Below are 12,189 nucleotides of genomic sequence, written 5' to 3' on the forward strand. Positions count from 1 at the left end.
AATATATAGGACAGACCAAACGAAAAGCCAAAATAAGATTCGCTGAACACATATATAACATCTTAAAAGACCTAAAAACTCCACAGTGTCTTGAATCATTTTTTGTAGAAACATGAGAAAGATCCCACAGGACTGCAATGCACAGTGATACAAAAAGTAAAAGAAAACTGGCGCGGAGGAGATCTTGTTACACAGCTCAGAAGAACAGAGACCAAATGGATCTATGAGATGAAAACAATGGATCCAAGAGGCCTCAATATAGACATAGAATTAAACGCTTTTTTATAATTATTTATAATTTATTTAGATGAGTGGTACCCTGATTATACATCCTAAACATTCCCTTTTTAAAAATCTATTAAAAATAGCAAAAACTCTATTTTTGATTTTAAATTTTGAAACTTGAATAAAACCAATGAAAAGATGGAAACATGTGCTTCCCACTCTTTTTACTGACTTCCGGGAATCAACTTCCTGTTTTAGCAATAAAGCTTTACTATAAAAGAACAAAGATTGCATAAAGAAAACATCCTTGAAAAAGTGCGCCAAGTCGCATGAAACGCGTTGGACAGCATTCTCCAAACTTCCATCTCCAGCGGCACGCTGTTCCCACTACCCGCAGTGACTCTGTACAACTCGCCGTGAGGACTTCCGGCTGACGGCAGAGACGGACAAACAGCGCAGCGGCTACCACGGACGCGTGGCTAGCCTGACACCTGCCAGCCATCTCCTTTCTCATCCATGATAGATCGTTACATCACGGACCGGAGGTACATAGGGATAGTTAGGGACAGTGCCGCACGGAGCTATTTCATTTTTAAAAAAAAAGAAAAATCTTTCAAAAAAACGCAAAAATTCCTAAAAGGTTGTAAACATTACAATTAACCTTTTTTCTTTACAGGTACCACTCTCTAGATACACCCAGCACCCCATAATAATACCAGCACCCCATATTAATATCTCAACATTATCACCATTAGACTTTGCACAAGAGGTCAGAGGCTGAGAAGCGTGTGCTGAGATCTGATTGATGGAGCTCATCACATGCTTCTCAGGCCCATGGAAAACAGCAGCAGCAGTGGCCTCATCATGGGAGGGTTTTTAATCAGAGGCAGCACAGAGCCTGCGAGGTCTCCTATATAGTAAGTTACAGAGGGATAAACACAGGCTTTTCATGTGGTTACCCATTCACCAAGTTTATACAGCTTTGCGGCCAGTAATAAGTGGGAGAAGAACCCCTTGTCTAAAGTGACCCGGGCCCCCCAAAGGCTTAATCCGCCCCTGTCCCCCGTGCAAACACACGGGGGACCAATCAAACCAGAATTAGGGCCAATGCGCACAAACATATACATTATATAAGATGCTTTCATCATATGTATTACAGATGTGAACCAACCGCGTGTTTTAAGTTTGTTCTTTTTCTTTGTCAGCTGAGAGGTTCTGTATACCTAGCCTACAGTACAGCACTGTTCTGTCACTACCCAGTGGTGGAGCTGTGTAATTACATGCATTGGGTCATCTTTCTCCATAGTACACCTTACAGTAGTTTGCCTAAGTGCAAGTGCACCTTAACAGGACATTTCTTTTGGCATGACAAGGACATTAGGCTGGCGTTCTGTCTGCAGCCTGAAAAAATACACATTTTTGGCATTCATTCAGCAACTGGAGTTACTCTACATTACCACCTCTTGTAGAACTTCAAGGAACTGTGGTGGCACTGACGTATTGTGAAACTGGCTATAATTTATACCCCCCCTCCCCCAATATTGGATGATGAGGATGAGCTCTGATGTCCTGCAGGCAACAACCCCAATATTTTTATCTGTGGGTGTCCCACACGCAGCATACCAACACCACCACCATGCATGTACCATTCCCTGCTGCTGAAATATTTGGTGTGTGACAATAAATATGTCCTGTATAATACACTACATAAGATGTGTCTGGGAGCCTTTTGCACTGTTATGTACATTATGGATATAAATATATAGGTAGATAAGTCCATTGGAAGTGCTACAAATTGTTGGGTATGAGCTCAAAATTGATTGCAGCGCTATTATGAACTGTCACACGTCATGGTGGTTGCAGAACATACCCCTAGGGGTTCTGGACAGTTTGTTGTTGTGAAGATTCATTTGTAGAATGAGCTAAGTGCCCAGTCAGCCACTGCTATCCCTCTGTCTAAGGGTGCGTACACACGGGGAGATATATTGCCGGGCGATATATATCAGCGAGCATATATCGCTCAATGGCCCCTTTTCATCGGTGACCAGAGATGGTCGCTGATGAAAGGGAACCTCTGCCGGTGGTGCCGTAGAGGTAATCAGCTGGTCAGAGGAGCAAGCTCCTGCGACCAGCGATTAGAATGGGGCAGAAAACGGGAGCGCGCACCCGGCGATTTATCGCCGGGGCACACTCCAATCACTGGCAATATGGTCGCCTGCGACCATATTCCCAGCGATATCAGCCCCTATCGCTGCCGTATGTACATGCATGTCCAAGCAGTAGCTGTTGTGAAACTACAAGTCCCATCATGCCTTGCCAGAGTTTTACTATTAGGGAATGCTAAAAGTATGGGAAGGCATGATGCGACTTGTAGTTTCACAACAGCTGGAGGGACGCAGACATGCCTGGTCTAAGACGGTTATGGATCATATGGTCGACCTAAAGTTGGTCAACAGTCATTAGGTCAACATACTGAAAGGCCGACAGAGGTCTAGGTCGACATGGGACAAGGTCGACAGGTCATTAGGTCGACATGGTCTAGGTCGACAGTCAAAAGGTCAACATGGGGTTTTTCACCGTTTTTTTGTCCCGCATGTCAGCACAGTCGACAGACACAGGATGTCCCAAATGTCGACACAGTCGACATATCCATGCTTCGGGCACACTATTTTATTCATCCGCCACACCCTACAGGATGGTAGGGCATGAAATACCGTCTTTCGGCACATGTCGGCTAAAACAACTGTGAAAAACCCCATGTCAACCTTTTGTCTGTCAACTTAGACCATGTCGACCTGATGCTTGTGCCGACCTAATGACCTGTTGACCTTGTCCTATGTCGACCTAGACCCTGTCAACTTTGAAGTATGTCAAACTAGTTGTGTCAACTTAATGACTGTTGACCATCTTTAGGTTGACCATCCGACCGTATCCGTCTAAGACATGCAGTTTGTGGGTCAAACCATTATGTTTCCAAAATATATATAATAAAGTCAAACAATATTGTAACACGGAATCACATACACTGGATAAGATGAAGCCTTGGTCTTTATTTTTGTAGCAGGTCCCAGCATAACAGGTACACAGCACAGAAAATAGGATTACAGCATTGCAGCATACAGATAATCAAAGCATAGTACAAACTCTTCAAAAAGCTCCACTGGTCCCCACCGCAGCCCACCCCCCGGCCTATCACCTGGGCAGCTAAATCACAATCAGTAGCCCTGACCCTCTGCCCTGGAAACACTTATATCAGGAGAGCACAGGTGCTGCTAATCAGCCCAATCCTGATCACATCAGTTAGGTGCATACACACTGTACAATTTTTTTTGACCAATTTGGTTGAAAGACATTTCCATTGAACCCAGTGTCCTGGACGAAAGATGTTGACGAAAGATATTGATGACAGACGAAAGACGAAAGATCTAGCTACAGTTTATAGGCTCTATTTGAAAGATATTCAAATTGAGCTGCATGCACAGTTGACAAACAATCTTGATGAACAACTGCATACCCTCCAACATGACCCATTGCATTCGGTACACAATGCTCTGCTCCTGGACTTCCCTTGTAATGTATGATTGCCAGCACCTGTGTGGAACTTGGTAATTGACGAGAAAGGTGTTTCAACTCAGGTGACGGCACTCATACATTACCAGGGACGTCCAGGAGTAGAGCATTGTGTATCGAATGCAATGGGTCATGTTGGAGGGTATGAACAACTGGTGGGTATTCGCATCATCATTCGTCGTTCGTCTGTTGTCAATATCTTTCGTCAACATCTTTCATCCAGGACACTGAGTTCAATGGAAGTGTCTTTCAACATCACATGTCTACATCAGTTGCCAACATTAGTAGCGATGTCTACACACATGCTCACACCAGTTGCCGACATTAGTAGCGCTGACTATACACGTGCCCACAGTAGTTGCCGACATTAGTAGCGCTAACTATACACGTGCCCACACCAGTTGCTGACATTAGTAGCACTGACTATACACATGCCTACATCAGTTGCCGACATTAGTAGCAATGTCTACACACATGCTCACACCAGTTTCCGACATTAGTAGCGCTGACTATACATGTGCCAACACCAGTTGCTGACATTAGTAGCACTAACTATACACGGTGGACATCCCTGATATTAAAGAGAGTAACTGGCAGGCAGCCCTAGCAATCCCGAAAAAGGCAACAAACTCTATACGGGTTTAACAAATTCAGTTTAACATCATTCACCGGACATATTTGACCCCAGTGCGGTTAAGAAAGATGAGGGGGTCTGGGGCTGATGCTTGCCCAAAGTGCGGTGAAAATGGTGCAACATTTTGGCATTTAATGAGGTCTTGTAATAGAGTTGACCAGTTCTGGAATAGGGTCTGCCAGGTAATTAAGGGGTTGGGGGTAGCACAGGCTAACCTTACTGATATCAACTTGGTAATGGGGTTATGGCAAGAGGGTGATATGACTAAAGAATTGAGTCTCCTCCTATTGTACCTCACCGCAATTGCTAAAGTTGTCATAGCACGCTACTGGATGGCAAAAAATGGAAAGATATTTAATGAATGGCTTAACCTGGTGAACACGATATATGAACACGAGAAATTCTACTACGCATCCAAAGGGCGTAGCACTATATTCTTTTCTATTTGGCACCCTTGGCATTTATCTGCATACTACCAGTTCAAAGGATAGTTGTATGCTAAGCACTGTTAGTGAGTCACTTATATTTTTAAACGCTACGTCAGTATTCGTAATGGATCTCACTCTGTATATAAATTAAGTATGTTCATCAATATTCTAGTCACTTATATTAAAAGTGCAGGGAAGAGAAGCGGTTGGATACTCTCTGGACACTCTCGAATCACGTTCAGGTGTTCCCTTGGGTCACAGAACGGGCCCAGGTTCCTGCCTATTACACAATTGACTACACTTATCCCTTGGCGAATGTCGGTAGCAAAATAAGACATATAAATTCGCCCTTCGAATCTATTCGGCACGTTAGCACCAAGTACTTTAGGTATTTTCGCACTGTCTCACTTTATTAAGGTTGTATCCGGCCTGTATGCTTCTCGAATCACCCTCACCCCACTTTTTACACCCCATCTATCTCTCTTTTTTTTTTTTTCCTTCTTCTTTTCTCCTCGTCTTTTTTCTTTCTCCTTAACAATCTCTCGATTGCCACTTATATCCTATTACAACCAAGAATCCAGTCAGTACCATTAATTAACGTCTTAGCCAGGCCCAATAGTCTGGTCAACGGAGCTAACTTCTAACATCCTTCCCGCCTGTGCCAAGCCCTCAAATCCAAACCCGCTTGTTACAAGGTGTTTATTTCTGTATACGTCCCCTATGTGTACGCTGTCATGTCTTATGTAATACTCACTTTTATACTTATCCTTGTATATCGATTTTGTCATGTATTGTATAGGTATTGTCTTGTCTTGTCTTTTTTTATATATATGTATTTTGAAAAATGAAAAATAAAGACTCAATTAAAAAAAACTATACATGTGCCCACACCAGTTGCCAACATTAGTAGCGCTGACTATACATGTGCCCACACCAGTTGCCAACATTAGTAGCACTATACACGTGCCCACACCAGTTGCTGACATTAGTAGCGCTGACTATACACATGTCCACACCAGTTGCTGACATTAGTAGCAATGTCTACACACATGCTCACACCAGTTGCCGACATTAGTAGCACTCTATACACATCCCCACATCAGTTGCCGACATTAGTAATGCTGCCTACACACATGCTTACACCAGTTTCTGACATTGGTAATGCTGCCTGCCTATACACGTGCCCACACCAGTTGCCAACATTAGTACACTCACACTTTAGTCTGCTGTCCTGGCAGCTCAGTCTTTCCTGTGTCTCTCTTCAGTCTTGCTCCATCATAGCCCCGCCCCTCCATCCGTGTAGCCCTGCCCCCTCCGTCCATGTAGCTCCGCCCCTTGTAGTACGTACTGCTGCCCTGATGTATACTATAGGAGCCTGGAGGGAACTCTGTGCCTCCGGCGCTGCTGCGTGCCCTGCAGTGTGATAGGCGCAGCAGCAGCCGGCAGCCTCAGAGAGTCAGAGACAGCAGGGGATGCAGAGCAGGGACAGTGGCGCCTCTCCTGCCCGGCGCCTACCTGCTTTGCATCCTCTGCTGAGCGGGTAGCGCCGGCCCTGCCACTGGGGAACACTGCAGTGCCCGTCCTTCCCATTCCTCCTTTGGTCCTAGCTTAAGGGACTCTTACCAAGCTGTGGCTTCTCCCATTACTCAAAAGCACTGGAAGCCAGGGTGATGGGGCTCAGTGTACCTGCAGCCCCTGTCATGGCTGTTGTAGGCACATACCTCCCAACTGTGCCATTACAGCAGGCGGGACGCTGCTGCTGCGCGGCAAAATTTTCGGGGGGCGTGGCCTATACTTGCGGCTCTCCCGCGAGGCCACGCCCCCATTTTTCCGCTATGGGGGCATGACCCAGAGGCTCTGTGAGCCTCTAGCCATTCCCCCAGCCCCCTGCTGGGGGACTCCCAACAGCTCCCCACACACCGCGGGACACTGCCGCCCGCGGGTGGGACAGCGGGACAGGCCCTGACAATCGGGAAATTAGATTTGGGTGAGTCATTTTGTTTCTGTGCAGGGTAAATACTGACTGCTTTATTTTTACACTGCAATATAGATCTCACTTTGAAGTAAAACCCCACCCAAATCTAATTCTCTCTGCACATGTTACATCTGCCCCACCTGCAGTGCACATGGTTTTGCCCATCTAAGAAGGATTTTGTCAGAAAGAATGAACCAAAATAAGGCCCATTGTGCTACTATGTGGTGTAATTTGGAGTGGGAGTATTATTGTGTGGCCATTCCCCTTCCTTGAGAGATCACACATTTTTCTTTTGGTGTGCGCTGTCCCTTTGTAAAGCTTGGGTGGGCGCAAATTTATAGTTTCCAGGAGGGCGCCGAACCCCCTAGCACCGGCCCTGCCCAGCGGGGATAGAAGGGAAGGACAGCCGCTGCAGGGTTCCCTAGCGAGGAGGGAGGGGGAGAATGGCCGCTGCAGGGTTTCCCAGAGGGGAGGGAGCTGAAGGACGGGAACTGCAGGGTTCCCCAGCAGGGAGGGAGGGGAAGGACGGCCGCTGTATAGTTCCCCAGCGCCGCTGTCTGACATAGCTTGACAGAAGCAGCGGCGGCCACCAGCACAGACACAAGGACGAGCAGGGGAGGGAGGGGAATGGCGGCGCTGCAGGGTTCCCATCGCTGCCACCACCAGCATTACATTCATTAAGCAGGGATAACCGTAGAGGGAGGGAGGGAGGGCAAGGGCAGGCGCTGCAGGGTTCCGCCAGCACCACATGTTCCCACACTACACTCAGTGACAGCGGATACAGGTTGTCAGTGTGTGACAGCCTAAATCGCTGTCCTATCACATCTGCCTCAGTGACTTCCCTGTCACTGAGGCAGATGTGTAGATGCCGCTTCCCCATTGATTTTCAATGGGCTTTGCAGCCACTTTTGCTCTCCATGGCTTAGCCTTGCCCCCCGCAGCTGACAGTTTTCAATGGTCAGCGGGAGGCACAGCTCCCGCTGCCTTACAGCCTCCCCACACAGTGTCTCACCTCATAATTTATGAAAAAATACAAATAAGATATTTATTACACAGTATATATGTTATAAATATCTTTTTATGTTTTTTTAATCAATTATTACAGGGGAGGCACAGCCTCCCCTGCCTCCCCTGACTGCACGTCCCTGTTGTGTAGTTTCACGACGGCAGCCTAAGCTAGGTTGTCAGCGTAGCCCAATGGCTGCCTAGCGTAGTCAGCATAGTGTCCCCGTCAGGCATCGTAGTCACTGTATTGTCCCCGCAAGCTGCAGCTCTGTCCCCGGCGTCCCTGGCAAGCCTAGTGAGCGCCTCTCATACAGCGCTGGTAGCCGCCAGATCCCCTGCGCTGGTGGATGCCTGCGGAGAGGGGATTATGCGGGCGCCGGCGGAGAGGCGCTCCATCTGTCTGAGATGCAGGAGCGTCCCAGACGCTTGTGTGTCTCAGTAAGTATTGTGGCAGGGCACGGCAGTGGTTCGGTAGCATCTCCTGCACAAAGGGGGGGGGGGGGGTGGGGTGGCGGTGTGCAAGTGCGTCTCATGCACAATAAAGGACGCATTTGCCAGTGCTCCATGTTACATACTGGCAAATGCCTCCATTTGAAACCCCCACTATTCACACGACCGTAGCGAGCCCGGCGAGGGGACGAGGTATGTGTCCTCCTGGCTTGTTCATAACCCACTATCCACGTCGGAATGGAGTTGGTTTTATAAAGTGTTGCGAGCGATTACTTGACGTGTATTCATCGCTCGCTACACTTTGGGCTCAGTGGATCGCTGCGCTCGCCACACTTTAAAATCAACTCCACACCGCCGTGGACAGTAGAGGTATGAACAAGTCGGGAGGACACTTACCGCGTCCCCTCGCGGGGCTCGCCACACTTCGGGCTGCCGTGGATAGTGGGGATAGTTCAGGAACACATTCACACCTGTCATGTCAGCCAGGTTTAAAAGGTCAATGGTTCCCATATAATGTAATAAGCGCAGACTGACTACGCTAACTGCGTAAGCTCCGGCTAGCCCGCGTACAGGCAGGAACACGACGCCGATACTGACAGGGACGTCTGACTGACAACGCTAACTACTTAAGCCAGCCGCAGGAACACTACGCTGATTCTGACAGGGACGCTACGCTAACTACGTAACTGCCACTGTGAAACTACACAAGTACCCAAACCAACATACTGTAGAGGTAGGAGGGCCCTGCTCACAAGCTTACACTCTATCATCATCATGTTGAAATATACTGTATCTGCCACACTAGGAAATCAACAAAATCACACCCATTACTTGATCAAACTGTGAGTGACCTGACAGACATCGGTCACATATTATATCTCTCTCCAGGATGCTGTCCCGTAGATTATAATGGCATCCTCCTCACACTGCTCCAACTCCACTTACCACTTTATATTCACAGAGGATTATAATAGTGAGCTCAGCGCAGCGAGGAACCGCGCCCAGAGCATGGCGACGGGACGCGGTACACTAATATGGTGTCCATGTTGACTTATGTCGACACATACACTAAAAATACATGAGAAACATATGTTGACATTTGTCGCCTTTTTGTCTGTCGATATTTTGACCATGTCCGCCTATAAGTGTCGACCTTTTGACTGTAGACCTACACAATGTAGATCTAACCATCCAATTCTAATCAGCTCAATCAAATCAATCAAGTAACCTACTAAACCAGGTTTTGAAGCCGTCTTCTCACCGGCCTCTAGTGTAGCGCTATATTCTATGCCAAATCGGGCCTAATTCAGACCTGATCACAGGACAAATTTGTTCTCAAAATGGACAAAAAAACATGCTGCACTGCAGGTGGGGCAGATGTAACAGGTGCAGAGTGAGTTAGATTTTGGTGGGGTGTGTTCAAAGTGAAATCTAAATTGCAGTGTCAGAATAAAACAGCCAGTATTTACCCTGCACAGACACAAAATAACTCACCCAAATGTACTCTCTCTGCACACGTTACATCTGCCCCCTGCAGCGCAGCATAGTTTTGTCGAATCTAAGAACGATTTTGTCCTGCGATCAGGTCTGAATTAGGCCTATTGTGTGTTATACTGCAATGTGTTTGTGCCACAGCAAAAAACAAAACCTGGGAGATGTTCTTGGCAGAACAAAAACCAAAACGCAAAGGAAGGTTTTACACCCAAAACACAGTAGCCCGTACTCCTCTGTCATTTCTGTACTGTATAATATGTCATGTGGACTTGGTTACAAACAAGACTTAGAATAGAGTTTACACTGTTTTCTTACTGTGTGCAGATCCCAGAGTCGGTCTCAGCTCGTCCTGCAGCCGGTGGATCCCTACTGTGTGCAGATCCCAGAGTCGGTCTCAGCTGGTCCTGCGGCCGGTGGATCCCTACTGTGTGCAGATCCCAGAGTCGGTCTCAGCTGGTCCTGCGGCCGGTGGATCCCTACTGTGTGCAGATCCCAGAGTCGGTCTCAGCAGGTCCTGCGGCCGGTGGATCCCTACTGTGTGCAGATCCCAGAGTCGGTCTCAGCTGCTCCTGTGGCCGGTGGATCCCTACTGTGTGCAGATCCCAGAGTCGGTCTCACCTAGTCCTGCGGCTGGTGGATCCCTACTGTGTGCAGATCCCAGAGTCAGTCTCAGCTGGTCCTGTGGCCGGTGGATCCCTACTGTGTGCAGATCCCAGAGTCAGTCTCAGCTGGTCCTGCGGCCAGTGGATCCCTACTGTGTGCAGATCCCAGAGTCGGTCTCAGCTGGTCCTGCGGCCGGTGGATCCCTACTGTGTGCAGATCCCAGAGTCGGTCTCAGCAGGTCCTGCGGCCGGTGGATCCCTACTGTGTGCAGATCCCAGAGTCGGTCTCAGCTGGTCCTGTGGCCGGTGGATCCCTACTGTGTGCAGATCCCAGAGTCGGTGTTACCTGGCCAGTGGATCCCTACTGTGTGCAGATCCCAGAGTCAGTCTCAGCTGGTCCTGCGGCCAGTGGATCCCTACTGTGTGCAGATCCCAGAGTCGGTCTCAGCTGGTCCTGCGGCCAGTGGATCCCTACTGTGTGCAGATCCCAGAGTCGGTCTCAGCTGGTCCTGCGGCCAGTGTATCCCTACTGTGTGCAGATCCCAGAGTCTGTCTCACCTGGTCCTGCGGCCAGTGGATCCCTACTGTGTGCAGATCCCAGAGTCGTGTCACCTGATCCTGCGGCCGGCTGGATCCCTACTGTGGCTCCTCTGGTTGGGTCTATACATTAATGAATTCTTACATTACTGGTCACTGTTACACAACACTACAGTCCATTGTTACTATACCTGTACATTACACTGCTGCTATACACCGATGTACAACCTTTGTCATCTCTGTATCGCTCCCCAGCCCGGCCCAACCTACATACATGAACTTTTACTGACTGCTCAGCAAACGGGACGGACTTGTTCCCTGCAGAGGTATTATTAATAGAAGTGTACACAGTGCCTGCTGTTTACATATGATACAGATAAAGGGGAAAGGAACATTCACAGATACATTCATTTACCAGTTATATTTTATACACATTTCACCTTTAATTAGGCCTGAAATATTTTTATAATTTAACTTTATAGAGATTGGACTAAGTGGAAGCAGGGAAAGACAAAGGAGGAGAGGGAGTGTCCAGCGGGGTAAGGAAAGACCAGCTTATAGAAGATATAGTATTACCTGAAGATTTATAGACAACCTGTGCAGCTTGCAGCTCTCCTGATCCTTAACATTAAGGGGGGAATTCAGTGTGTGAGGTTTAATGGAATAAAAAAAAACGTTTCAAGGTTTCAACATTTTTTAAAGCGTTTCAAGGGTAAGGGTTTTCAGAGCTTGAAGCCACTTGGTGCAAGTAAAAATAAATGAAAATAAGTTGTACTTGTCCAATGGAAACACTTGTGTCATTACCCCCCCCCCCCCCCCCCCCACTCCCCACTCTTGAGAAAGTGCCACAAATCCCATCCTTTTGAATAGGGGTAGTCCCTAAATAATGTAATTATCATGGAATGTAGTCGCTAGGCCCTGCCCACTCCGCACAGCGCATGGGTTCCTGTTATTGTGCTCAGTCTGCCCACTTCACTAGGAACTGAGCAGACTGCGGGAGGGGTTCCCAATCTTGCGGGGTCGGGGGGGGGGGGGGGGGGGGACTGTAATGCTCACCCTCTAAATCTACACTACAACACGTCACGTCAGTTACCTTTCTGATTACAGGTTCTCTGGTGACGGTAGGTAATTCCTGTTCACATAGGCCCTTATTCTAATCGGAACGGTACGGCCCGCGTGCGGCCGTACCGCCGATGTTTTAACACTGCACATGCGCAGAGGTGAATCTGCGCATGTGCAGCCCCCTTCGCCGCAGACGGATTTCGTCCG

At 48.0% G+C, this 12,189-nt stretch overlaps 1 protein-coding gene across 4 annotated transcripts in view; it reads right to left on the reverse strand.

The window, feature by feature from the left end:
* LOC146019749 (uncharacterized) overlaps window positions 1–12,189 on the reverse strand; it is a 95,144-nt gene that overhangs the window by 48,509 nt on the left and 34,446 nt on the right. Inside the window, exons 1-2 of one of the 4 annotated variants that reach the window (XM_083152278.1) lie at window positions 10,996–11,210; window positions 10,730–10,941 (exon numbers count right to left, since the gene is read on the reverse strand). The exons of 1 other annotated variant lie outside the window; for it this stretch is intronic. The gene's annotated coding sequence lies outside the window, so the exon portion shown is untranslated. 2 more of the 4 variants (XM_083152277.1, XM_083152279.1) reach the window with 2 other exon arrangements.

Source organism: Crinia signifera, chromosome 7, assembly GCF_055691185.1.
Source record: "Crinia signifera chromosome 7, ASM5569118v1, whole genome shotgun sequence".
Lineage (NCBI taxonomy): Eukaryota > Metazoa > Chordata > Amphibia > Anura > Myobatrachidae > Crinia > Crinia signifera.